Below are 13,597 nucleotides of genomic sequence, written 5' to 3' on the forward strand. Positions count from 1 at the left end.
TTGAGCCTCCCAACTGAATAGTAAGCTTCACCCCTGCTTGTTTTATTTGATTGCAAGTCTTTTGGGAGGTTAACAGGCAAGGGCGCGGAAACTATACTCAAGTTGAGGGGAGGGGGCAACCTCCAGAATGTCGAATTGAGCGCCTAAGATTAGATAGTCTTAGCGCCTAAGACTAGATAGTCTCTTCAACACGGATTGGGCCCTTTAAGCCAATAATGGGTCCTCTTCAGGTGAGAATAGGACCCCACAGATCACAGGCGTAGGGGGGGGGGGGGGCAGGATCAAGGTCATGGTTCACATTGGTACCTAACGCTGAAGTGTTGAATTGCCCACCACTTGATGTCCGCAATACATTAGACACCATAGATAATCATAAAACAAAAACGTCTAGTGGAAATCTCCTCACCATACCTTCAAAATATAATAATTGCGATAACAGCGGCGGGCATCAAAGGAACTTCCATCTGTCAAACTGCACAACACTGATGCGTCAAGGCCATCTCGGCGGATTAACCGAACCAACCGGCTTTTCTTTTTTCAAGGTGAAATTTGTCCGCACTGTTTGTAGATTGGCCGACATGGCGGACAAATTTGACTTGTTGACCTCTTTTCGATCCACTCACTTCTGAGAGCCCATACGCCCTGCGGGTAAGGCGCCCGTGAGTAAAACACAAGGGACACATTGTCATTACCGGCCCGGGGCTGAAGGGCCATTCCGTTCCAGCGCGGGGTGCATCTCGGCTGCCATTCTGGCGACACAGGGCGGGATCCCATGGTCGTTCCAGGGCCCTTAGAGAGATGCATCATACCATCTTAAAATCCATGAACGCATGCTGAGGGGACTGTAAGCAGTCATACAGAAGGACCAAGGCTGTGCGAAAAGACCAAAAGGAGCCTTTGGTACCAGAGAACCCTCGGTTTTGCTCCAAAGTATCCCGTTCGCCGTTCTTGCTAGGATAAGATGCCGCCTTTACCATGTGAAGCAGTTGTGTCCAGTGCGTTTGAGGAAGATGGCTGGTGAGCTAGGTAAATCTGCACGTACGTAAGGTACTGCAAAGCATAAGCCACACGTAAATTAAATCTGGAAAAGCGGAGGCCAGTTAACATTGCTACCCTCCTACCTTAAAAAATAGGGACCAATGGCCCCCTATCCACGGCCCCACATCCACGCCGTAACTTCAGAAGCCCTCTTCAGGACAAAATACAGTCAATAACGGGCCTGAAGTCAATAACACAGTCCACAGTCAACAACGGGCCTTCCACTGGTCACATTGGGCCTTCTACAGGTCACAATGGGCCCTCTACAGGTCAGAATGGGACCTCTACCAGCCAAAATTGGCCCTCTACAGTCAATAGTAGGCGCTGTGCAGGCCAGCCTGAGCTCCCTACAGGCCGCAATGGTAGGAACTACGATGAATAATGGCTCCTCTACGAGCCTGAATGGGCCCTCAGTCAGAATGAGTCACGTGCGGGGCAGAATGGACCCTCGACAGTCAATAATGAACCTCTGCGCTTACAACTCTTATAATGACCCTTGACATACCAGAATGGGTCTTGTAGAGGCCAGAATGGGCTCTCTAAAGGCTAGAGTGGGCCCTATACAGTCCAGTATGGTCCCTCCAGTCAAAAATCGGTCGTTTACAGATCAGATTGGGCCTCTATAGGGCGGAATGGTCCTCTCCACAGTAAAAAATGGGCCTTTCTTGGATCAGAACGGGCCGTCTACAGCCCCAGACGTGCTCTCTTTTGCTCAGAATGAGTTCCTAGATAGGCAAGAATGAGCCGGCGACAGGCCGGAATGAGTCTTTACATGCCTACACAATCCCATCCCAATCCCATTCCAACAGTTCAGAATTTGCCCTTAACGTGCCTGGATGGGCCCTTCACAGGCCCTCCAAGTTGGGGATAGGGGGGGGGGGGGGGGCGCCTGTACACATGGTGCCACATTGTCTGTTTTAGGTCCTGAGCCGTATAACGCAACGTTGCACAAAAGGGAGGATGAGAACTAAATAACCCCACTGAAAACGGCGCGAAACGCGGCGCAGGCCTGCGAAATTCTGCGTGGCATACAATAGCATCGGATGTTCTCGATCTTATTGTTGTTGCGTATCTGCCTTGATATTTATTGTATCAACTTTTGCCACGCATATTACACGCCCCTGACTTTGTGAGGAGGAGCCACGTATTCTCAGGGATACTATTGCGTACGTCCTTGTTTATATACCAAGTCTGGAGCTACCGCGCAAATTTGACCCGTAGGTATCATCAGGTGGGTGAGCTCGGTGGAGTGGCAAACACTGGCCGGTTCGTCCTTCATACGGGCATATTCAAGCGTGCAGAGGCATTCAGTCCGCAAAAGACATTGGCAGGGGGGGGGGGGGAGGAATGAAGAGGAAAAACAGCCAAAGTTACGCCCAAAATACTCCCCAAAACGGACATCACCCATAATTTGGCCCATTTTCTTCTCAAAGTTGGAGGTACCAAAGCCCTCCCCAAACTGAATAGGAAATTACACCTCCACAAGGATGGGTTCAGCGCTCATCAGAGCACATGCCCCTTTAAGGACCGTCCGACAACTCTGCTGAGCCGTCTGGTCACTCAATCACTCACTCGTTAGTCTCTGTCTACTCCGTCCTTCCAGCTATCGACATGTCTCGACAGTGCTGAGGTCGTGGAATTTCGGCTTACGCTTTTAGGTGTAAGGGCTTCCTGGTAGGGACGCTTGATGCATTTGTCGTGTGCCGTCTACACGGAAACTGTCATATGGGAACACCGCTCTGTAGTCAGCTCGCGTCAGGTCACGCCATTATTTTGAGACTGTCTTTTGCAGCTTGAACCACCTTCCATGAACGATAAATCTTTTTCCCGTGATCATACCGGGTGGTCTTATTAAGATGTTTCTATGAATTACATCAAACTTTCCCTTTTCACAGAGCTGCAGCTTCGCATGGGCCTAAAATGGGGTGGGGGGGGGGGGGGGGGAATGGGTGGGTGGGAGGTGTGCTGACAGCTCTGGATAGAGCATAACGAACATGTGTGGTGAAATCAGTGATGCGCTGAATAACAAGTAAAAACAGCCTTTTACCGTTTGTTGAACTGACAAAGTCCCTTGGACTGGCTCTTGCTCCGGCCTAGACTCTAGATGTATGGGGCGTCGCTGAGGAACAGCGGGGCCGGGACAAGAAACGGCCAACGGCCACAACAAAGTCTTGATGTGTGCCTTTTAACATTCACACCGGAACAGTTCCGCCTTGAGGATACCGCAAAAGACCTGAGCACAGCATTGCAGGCGGCTACGTAGTCACGTGCACGTATTGCACACAAGTTGCAAGATATATCGCTGAAAGGTGTCCGCGTTTTCGCCAGCAAATCAGGCTCCAGCTTTTTCAACTGAAATTATTTGGGCGCGTACTTTGTACAAAGCCGTGAACGTCGGCAAATGACGACGAATGCGAAAACCTTATCAGCTTTCATCGACATATGTTCTGATAATTCACTTCATACGCATATATTCATGTATTACATGGCTTAAAAGCTGATGCGCTTATCCACAGTGATCACGTATAAAAGGCGCAGTTTTCATAAACTTGTATGGCGCACACCAGTGTCGTGAAACGGACGGCGTGCAGTTGCACGTCCCTTTCGCGTGCTGAGATGCAAACTCTGCGTGTATTGTACTAGCTTGTGCTTAAGTAATTTGTAAATTAATTATTTTAACATTCACGGGAACGGCTTGTCCGGAACATCCGTGTTTTTACAGCCCGTCTACACGCACATTCTCGACACATCAAAATTAAATCGGCAAACAAGATACATTGCAGTCGATGTAAACCAAAACATAAGTTCCTACAACTCCTCCCACTATCTAGAACAGTATTCCTCAATCTTTCCCCAACACGCTTAGGCAGATGCCCTCCTACCGGAATGCCTTTTCCTCGCTCGTTTCAATGAACACGCCTTGCGAGCCTGCTGTAATCTCGGGGTGCGCTGTTCGAAGCTGTTGCGACTCTTAACGGAAAGAAACAATCGCCCTCTACAGTTGGAACGCATGACAAACCAATCGCCCTTCATGTCATGCCATGTCCGTCATGTCGACATGTCTGTCATGCCATGCCCGTCATGTCGACATATATGTCATGTCATGTCCGTCATGCCGACATATTTGTCGTGCCATGTCCGTCATGTCGACATATCTGTCATGCCATGCGGAATGCAGTTTGACTGTAGCATTGTTACTAATTGAGTTGGCTCTCCAGCGATCATACGACTGTATTGCTGCACGCATACTCGATGCTCAATGAGCTCATACACGTTCAACCGGCCCAACTACCTCCGGACGGCTTTGACGATGATCGTGCATTCGAAGGATCGCCATCACTCTCGGCGAAAAAGCAGGCACCGCTCACCACACGCCGTGTCCAAGCAGTGATGCATTAGAAATCATTCGGCGACGCTGATTACAGCGTTTGACGCACGAGGTCCTTTGGAATCAGATGACGATAACGTGACAGCGTAATGGAAATATCCCTGTGCACATCTGCATAACTTCATGCAGTTGTGATGTCACAGCAAGAATTTCACATAAAAATAACACCAAGGTTGTTGCCGCTCCTGAAAGGAGCACGGCCTGTTCTGGCAAAGTTGAGTGTAGCAGCAAATGGTTAACAAACCACCGTAACGAAAACTAATAGATGCGGCCGTCCTCGTTTCATTATGCTTTTTACCGATTTTAGCTTTATCGGAAACCTGAAGCCACCGAAAATGCAATTCTGTTTTATTTGAAACCAATCAACTGGAGGAGCTACCTTAAATAACTACACTAAGTGAACCTCCGGCGCTATTGATAAAACAGTAGTATTAGCCTTATTCTCCGGAAAAACCAGCAGAATGGAGATATAATTAAGTTGATATTTCGGCAACATGCCTTTCTCGAAACAATAGCAGAGGTGAATTCCTGCCATGAATTTCATTTTCAATTCTAGCGAAGCTTCGATACTTTGCCAGAATAGGCTGCGCTCCTTTAAGGAGCTGCAACACCCTTGGTGTTACTTTTTTTGTGAAATTCTATCTGTTACATCACAATAGCAGAAGCGATTTTTGAAATATCAACCTAACTATATCTCCATTCTCCTGGTTTTTTAGGGGAATAAAGCTAATATTATTGTCTTATTCTTGTGAGTATTGTTCCTCGCTAATGCACTGAACAACTCCGTCGCTTTTCATTGACATGACTCAGTAAACTATCTCCAAGCCGATGGCACTCAGGGTATTCTCCATTTCTGTTGTTCCGCAGAGATGAAATATAAAATTTATACGAATGGAATATGTATCCCAGTCCAATTTTGAGCGATGCGCATGGATTTTTCTAAGACTTTGAGAAGGATCATTTTACAATAGTCATTCTCGCGTGCCCGGCGCCCGCCGCCTGTTGTCATCTGCAGCAGCCAGTGCTGCTCCGTCTCATGGAAACTGCGACCCCGGCCCGTCGGTGCTATTGCCCCTAAGACCGCGAGTGCGGAGGTTCAAAACGATCCAGGTAATTTGTTTTACTAGTCGATTCTTCTTAAGGATAGATGTCCTCAGGCCAACGTGGAATGGCCTTTATAATTTTATTTTGATTTACTCCACCAAATACTTCTGGGACTCTTGCTTTAGCGGGCCCGGGAAAACTTGCTGTTGGTGTGCTTGATGCTCTATTGTCTCTATTGTCTCAATGTTATACGTTGGGAGGTCCTGGCATTTTCAAAATTGCAGAAATGGTGACTTAAAAGTGCGCTTGCTATTTAATTTATGCTTAAAAATTACACGCGTAGATTTCGGTGCCGGCGTGGCCAAGGGCCCTACACACCACGTTGGAGTGACCGCCACGTGACCCAAGTCCATTGACTTCGGGTGGAACAGCTGTCTGTAGAGCGTGACCTAAAATCAATGCACAAAGTAATGCATGTCTTTGGAGCCCCCGAGCTGGTCGACCGACCTAGCAGCAGTCGTTTGCACGTATCCTGCATATATTATGCACGCATACCCAGTGGCTCGGATGCTCGTTTTTAAAACACTAAAAGCCGCTTGACAATTCCACCCTCATTGCGAGGATGGAACAGACTGCCTAAGAATGTGAAATGTTTGCCGAACTTAGTCGTTTTTGGGACCAGACGGGCTAAAAACGATAGCACCTCTGTCGTAACGACTTCGTGTTTGAACGGGCTTTGTTTGTTTTTAAGCCTTGACGTGTTTGCACGTGTCTCGTCCCTAAGCAGATATCGCTCAGGTGAAATGAAGAAAACAAACCATAGATGTTTCCGAAATACATGACCACAATCATCATTATGCTGACGAAATATAGCCATGGATGAGTTGAGACGCGTTGTATTACCTACCTTTCATCCCATCTGCATCCCAACGCTTGCCTGATTTCCTCTCTGACCCGCTCCAACGCCGCCCTACGATTAACCAGCGTGATAAATCAATTTGCCTGCTCTGACGGCCAACGCTCAAGGTCGAGACGGTGAATTTTTACGATAAAATTTTTGTCGCGGTTTTTACCCGGGCTGTCTTGCGATTTTTGCGTCGGCCGAGCTGCCGCAGGAGGTTTTTGTTTGCCTGCGTCGGTCCCGCCCGGGATTTTTATGCACTGGAGACTTCAGACGCCCGCGTTTTGCGCTAGCCGGGCGCAGCAAAAACCACCAACACAGGTGCCGCTCTGTTGGGTTGGGTTTCTGGAAAATTCGGCGTCGCGTCTCTATAAAGCGACGGATGGAGCGGTTTTTGTCTCAAGGCATGGTACAACAATGCCGCCAGCGTGTTCCGTAGGCGCTGACGTCACAACGATGGCATCACACGACGATGGTTCAGTACAGAAACCGGCAATACAAAAACAGCCATTCAAAACGGTAAAGTCATGAGTTCTACTTTGGTTCTAGCTTAATCAAAGTGGTGTCCAGAGCGTATTGCCACGCACTCGTGATGCACTTTATCACGATGAGGTCACCAGGGCTTCGCCAAGGGGGAACCAAGTCGGGCCACAAGGGCTCTTTTCAGTCAAAAGGCATCGCTAACACGTCGCTATAGGGGCTCTGTTTTTATACGGAGGACTTTTTAGGTTCGGCATCCTATTCTGCTGCGTCGAAAGTATATTTGTTTTTTTACAGGACCTTCAGGCGTTTTAAATGTAAAAGATGTGCCCAAGGCTGCACCCGGTCACGTTAGCTGGATAGCTTGGATGGCTTTGTGTAATCTGAAGCTGTTAAGCATGCTTTGATAAGGCATTGGCGTAGCCAGGAGGGAGCTTGTGGGTCCACGTTCCTGTCGCTGGAGGTGGTGGGACCCACCTCTAGTCCGTCCGTCTACTTGTCCGTCCCGATAGCTCAGTTGTTTACAACGCCTGCCTTCCGGTCCACCTACCCGGGGCAGGTTTGAGTTTGAGTCACTATAAACGCTCACTACTAGCCCTTGGCTGGAATCACCTGCGACCGGTGGTAGCAGCCGCAGTGAAGGCCAAGTGACGTCACAGGGCAGGACAGACCGTCGGATGATGTGGTCAGGGCTTGACCAACAGCAACTGTTCAGCGTCAACTCTGATCCCAGAAATCCACCCATTCAAAATGTTCGGATAAGATATAACAAATAATGGGTTTTTTGGTCCCAGGAGCCTCTTACCAGTTCTAGGAGAAGCCACAAAAGCTCCCCTTTGGCTTCGCCACTATCTTATCAAAGCATACTTAGCAGCTTTATATCACAGACTGCCATCGAGCGATGCAGGTATCCATCTAACATGGCTGGGCGCCACCTTAGACCGCATTACAGGTCTGAATCGCAGCGGGGCATGCAGCGTCGTCCGCACATCTGCTCGGCGGCGGACGTCCGGGAAGGCGTCTGAATCGCCGCGGGGCATGCAGCGTCGTCTGCCCGTCTTCTGCTCGGCGGCGGACGTCCAGGTAGGCGTCTGCCACGCTCAGACGGTGGGCCGCGGCGCAAAAAGCCCCCTAATGAAGACAAAAACAGGGTGCGGTCGCCGCGCCGAGCGCTAATCAGACCCTTGGAGCGGTCCAACGACTGGGCACAGCCCCGGCCGTTCTCAGGGACTGGGCAGTGTATTGTCGCCGGGGGATACCGACAGTTGGCGCGTGCCTGTGATATTGGGCGGAATGGCCGGGCAGTGTAATGTCGCCGAAGGATACCAACGGTAGGCGCGTGTCCGTGGTGTTGGGCGGAGTGGTGGTCGAGGTCATACAGGTCCGAAACGCTACACACGTCAGTACACCAGCTCAAACGGCTGAACTCCTTCATGCAGATCGTCAGAAAAATCCTACGACAGAATGCCGCCCCGTCAGATAGCAAACGCGGCTTTGTCAACTGGGCACATACCTTGCCCGCGGAAATGTGTGGTACTGCTTGGTGCGGCCCGTTGTGAAGCGTTTACCACACATCATAATGGATGTTCTTTCACCGCGCCGAGAAGTATTTCAACTGGCTAGAGTCGAAGAATTTATGGACGTGCGCGGCCAGAGCCTAGGATTAAACACATTTATTATGCTAATCATTGACGAAATGTGCTAAAGATACACGTCAAATGAAAATAATATTGCTTCAAACCGGCTGTTCGACAAGTTTTCACTAAAACCAGAACGCCATATGTAAAAAAAATGTTATCGTCCATTAAGATCAGTGGTGAAATATAACTGGATTTAGGGACTGACTAAAGTATCCACGGAAGAAGGATGCACATATTTTGTATGTTACTGTAAGATAAGCCATAACAACAGACAAAAATCATAGGTACACTGAAAAGGGAGACCGTCAGCCAGCTTTAGAGTAATCATCCGCAATGACATCCTTGTTTAGCCCAGTCATTATCTAAGCACACATCACATGATTTATTAATCGTTAACGAAACCGTCTCAGCAAATTCCTTATTTGTTGCATGAACATCATCATTTCAATAAAGAAACGGGGACGTTTCCTGTCAGTGGTCATAACAGGCAAGTGCAAAGCATTCTGACTGCATAGATGCACGCAAGTAGGGAAATACGCTGTGAAATCATCAGGACATAGGTCTTAAAGATAAACTTGGAGACAATTGCAAGATGGCGGTATTATGCATTTGTGTCGCGGCTTTGGAAGCCAAGCGATGAATTTCATCAAATGAATAAATACAGACAAAATGCGTAATGAAATAAAATCCATGTCCCACCTTAAAAAGGCTTAGTGTTTTCGCTAGCAACTCTACGTCCTCAGAACGCAGCAAACATCGTTCAAACCCGTTGCGAGCGTGCGTGCGTGCCGCAGCTGCGACCCTGCCGTCGGCTCCCCTCCGCCTTCAGTCCCCACGACCCCGGTCACTCTGGAACCACGTCCGTCTGGCTCTCCGTCAGATGGGTCGGCGTTGACACCGGTCCCGCCGTGTGTTTTGTCCGCACAAATGAGCCATTTGTCGCAGGCCGCCGCCCCCTCCCTTCTCCCCCAGCGCCCCCTCCCCTCGCCATTAGGTTAGTGGGTCCGGACCGGGCGCCGCCGCCCGACAAACAGGAGCAGGTGCCGGCCGGGTCAGCCTGGATCACGGCCGGGCCACTCAGCTGGGTCCAGGCAGCAGACGATGCCGGATGGGGTGGCCTCAAACGAGTGATCAGAGGCGCCGAGGGTCGACGAGGAGGCTTCCACTGCAGCCTCCACGCGCTGAGCTGACCGCGGCTATGTCGGGAGAAACGCTTCCCAGCCAACGGGAAAAGGAACAGGACGGTGATCAGTCACGAAGGCCCAATCAGCAGCAGTAATGACGTGTGACATCCGAACATCTGACATCCGAACATCTGACATACGAGCATCTGACATACTAACATATGACGTGTGAACATCCGACATCTGAGCATCTGACATCCGAACATCTGCCATCCGAACATCTGACATACGAGCATCTGACGTCTGAACATCCGACATCTGAACATCTGACATCCGAACATCTGACATCCGAACATCTGACATCCGAACATCTGACATCCGAACATCTGACGTCCGAACATCTGACGTCCTATGGACCGGGAGGTCACAGATCAAATAGAGGATGGCGAACAACCGCCAGACAGGACCATCCTTTGAAAATGCCTAAAATACATGGAGTATGTTTGTTTGAGTATATTATATCATTTATTACATATTTATATTTTATATGTTTTCATTTGTATAATATGTGCGGCGGTATGTACTGAAGGTCGACTGTCGGCATCTTGGCGGTGGATTGTGTGGGTGGCTCAGAGCTTTCGCAATCAAATGTGAAGTATAATTCGCCGTACGGAGAGCAGACCCATTGTTGGATTTAATGCTTTCAGAACATGCCTTGAACGGAATATTTCACGTTTGTATGGGGTTTTGAACTGAAATAGCCATGTTCAGTACCCTTCGATGCAATTAACAACCCTGCCCTTCTTAAGACCTAAACCCTTAAAGTTTCTGAGCTACATGCCCTTGAAGATGTGCGGACTATTTCAAGAAGACTATGTCAAGGTCACCCAAGCGTCCATGGCACCATAATACCGTCATTCAGACCCCGTCATTTCGTTAGCCATACAGCCGTCATAGCCAAGAAAGCGTAGCTGTCGAGTCGTCCGTATCTGACGTTCGTCAGCACGATTTATAGATATAACGGATGTCAACTGGCTCTCAATCGATGTTGTGCAAGATACCGTGACGTAATTAAGCAATGACACAATGAAGAGCATAGTTACTAAGCAGGTTAATTGTGTTGTCTAGAGCATTCTATTCAACTTGGTAGTTGTAAGTGAGCGACCAATAGTTATAAGTGAGTATATTTCATCACATCTGATGATTGCTTTAATACTTCCAAACGTGGAACACTCCCTTTAACTACATAGACATAACGGTGTGATGCATTTCTATGCTGACGACCATACGGTATATACCAAACTCACAAAACAGCGAGTGGCAGCTGCAGTGGACGTAGGCAGGGATCGCCAGTAGCCACCGTCTCCCCTGACATAGCGGCAAAGCTGTGGGAGGCATTGCTGTGACGCACCCTGGTTCGCCTCAGCGGAGGTGCCCAATGCCATTATGACTAACAGATCGGGCAAAATTATCCCGTCCTCACCGGAGTTGTAGTTGTAAGTGAGCAACCAATAGTTATAAGTGAATATATTTCATCACATCTGATGATTGCTTTAATACTTCCAAATGTGAAACATTCCCTTCGACTACATCGGCATAATGGTGTGATGCATTTTTATGCTGACGACCACACTGTACATACCAGACTCACAAAACAGCGAGTGGCAGCTGCAGTGGACTTAGGCAATCAGCGGAGGTGCCCAATGCCATTATGACTAACAGATTGGGCAAAATTATTCCGTCCTCACCGGTTTAGGGCAGGAGATCATTCTGAGCTTGTGCAGCTATACTGAGTGAGCCTTGCCTTGGGCAGATCATTATCTCGGGTCATCATTGTTGGATCATTGTTGCAGATCATCTAAACTCGGGCAGAGATGCCGAGTGGGCAGGGCCTTTAGCAGGAGATCATTGTGCAGCGATGCCGGTGAAGGATTGGGGCACGAACTCAAAGAAACTGACTGTCCAAGAAAAGATGCGGCTGCTGCCGAACAGCTGGCCAGAAAAAGTCAGCCAGCAATAGAACAGCCGAGCGCTGTATAGGAGCCTTGTACGGTACAACGCTCTAACACATGGCAAGTTTTCAAGCTGTCCGGCTGTGTCTGAGTAACGTCTACAGACATTCACATTCATGCTAGAAAAGCATATGAGGCGCAAAAGCCGCGATCAAATCAGCGCCAATACTGATGTTAAAACCATCTCTGCCGTCATTATCTGGGACAATATCTGCCTTTACGATTGCAAGCACAGCTGCCAAGCGAAGACAGGAACAGATGCAAGGAGGAGGGGGCAAAGGCACGTACCCTTCCCGTATCATACTTTTATATGTACTAAGATACATATGAATGGATCTTCGGAAGAAAAAAAATCTGGGTACACACGGAGAGATAAGGAAGTTGAAAACATGCAATGCCGTTATACGCCGTGCAAGAAATTGTGTGCGCCTGTGGCAGGCTAAAATGGGTCTTTCACTGAAAACGGGATTTGTGCCCCCCCCCCCCCCTACTCAAAATGCAAACCTGGGTTTGGGTTAATATCCGCCTGACTCGTTCGTCGCTAAAGAAATATGTCATGTCTATGGAGCATTGTTGAGCATTTATATACATATATATATATATATATATATATATATATATATATATATATATGTATTTATATATATATATAATGTGTATAGAGTTTCTGTGCACCGCGCTTTGCCAACCATCACTGGTTTCTGTCTGCCGGAAACGGCGAAAGCGTCGCTGGTACCATGTCTGTAAGACACAGCTCACGACCTAGAATAGCGGTCGGTGTGGTTTAATGTATACTAGATCTGGAATGTGTACTAATTCTAGAACTAGAGGCGGCTCAGCATCCGTCCCAATACACCGGTTAGCATCAGCCGAGTCGGTTAGACGCGGTCGCGGCGCCGGCCGGCCCGCTCCCACCGCCCTGCCTGGGCGTCGGAAGTACAACGGTCTCCTCGGACCGCCCTCCGAGCTTCCACCTGCTAATCGGCGGCGCAACCTTGTACCGTCGGTAATCATTATGTTTTTGCGCCCATCACGCATGCAAATTTCCGACTCATTGAGTCCAGCGTGGACCCCAGTCAATCAGTTCGGCGGATGGCTGCCCGGGCTCTGTTTGGACGGTAATTTGTGGGCGATTTGAGGCGCCCGGCTTCTGCGGCCAGTCGACAATTAAAACGGAGGCGGACACGGGCCCGCGCGGAGCCGGCGGTTTTGTTCGAAGTCGGCGCGTGAGCGTGTTTTTGTGGGGTGAGATGAGCAGCGTGACCACGAGCGGTGGTTTGCGGTGGTGACTGCGGCTGGTGGACTATGGCTGCGAGCCGGCCCGTGGTCAGTTGCCACGCTGCGGGGGGCCTTAACAAATGTCAGCGGTGGCCGGGGTATTTTGCTGAGATGTTTTACTCAGCTGTGCCCCCTTTCATGGCAGCTTGATTGCTCGTCCGCTTTTGTTTAACTTTAGCCTGGCCATGGTAACCGTGCACGTGCGGAATTAGAATGCTGATTTGCAATGCACAAGTTAAAAAGGACTCAACGCGATTGGCATCCCAGCTGTCAGGAGCGTTTGTGAGGAACATTGTGCATATAGATAACATGGTACTGATAGCCTAATTTCTCGTGAGATTCCTCGTTATATTTGTTTGTGATATATTGAACACCTGCCGGACGCTGAGAACAAAATAGAGAATACTCTCTTCAGCGGCCACTTGTGGACAACACACACTTAGGCTGAAATTCAGGCGGGTACGGACCGTAACCGTTTTAGAGCTTGAAGTCATCTACAGAGCACCGGACCATTCAGCCAGGAAAATAAGGGAATCCATTCTTATGAGAAGTCGGCGACCAGACGTTAACGTACAGGACTCATCATGGCCGATTATGCGGACCGATTAATGTGTGGATGTGTGCTGCGTGCTAGCTTAAAATCGCTTGCATGTATGAGTGATGTCTGACGCGTGATGCACAATGCCTGTTTA

Source organism: Pollicipes pollicipes, unplaced genomic scaffold, assembly GCF_011947565.3.
Source record: "Pollicipes pollicipes isolate AB1234 unplaced genomic scaffold, Ppol_2.1 Scaffold_6052;HRSCAF=7182_pilon_pilon_pilon, whole genome shotgun sequence".
NCBI lineage: Eukaryota > Metazoa > Arthropoda > Thecostraca > Pollicipedomorpha > Pollicipedidae > Pollicipes > Pollicipes pollicipes.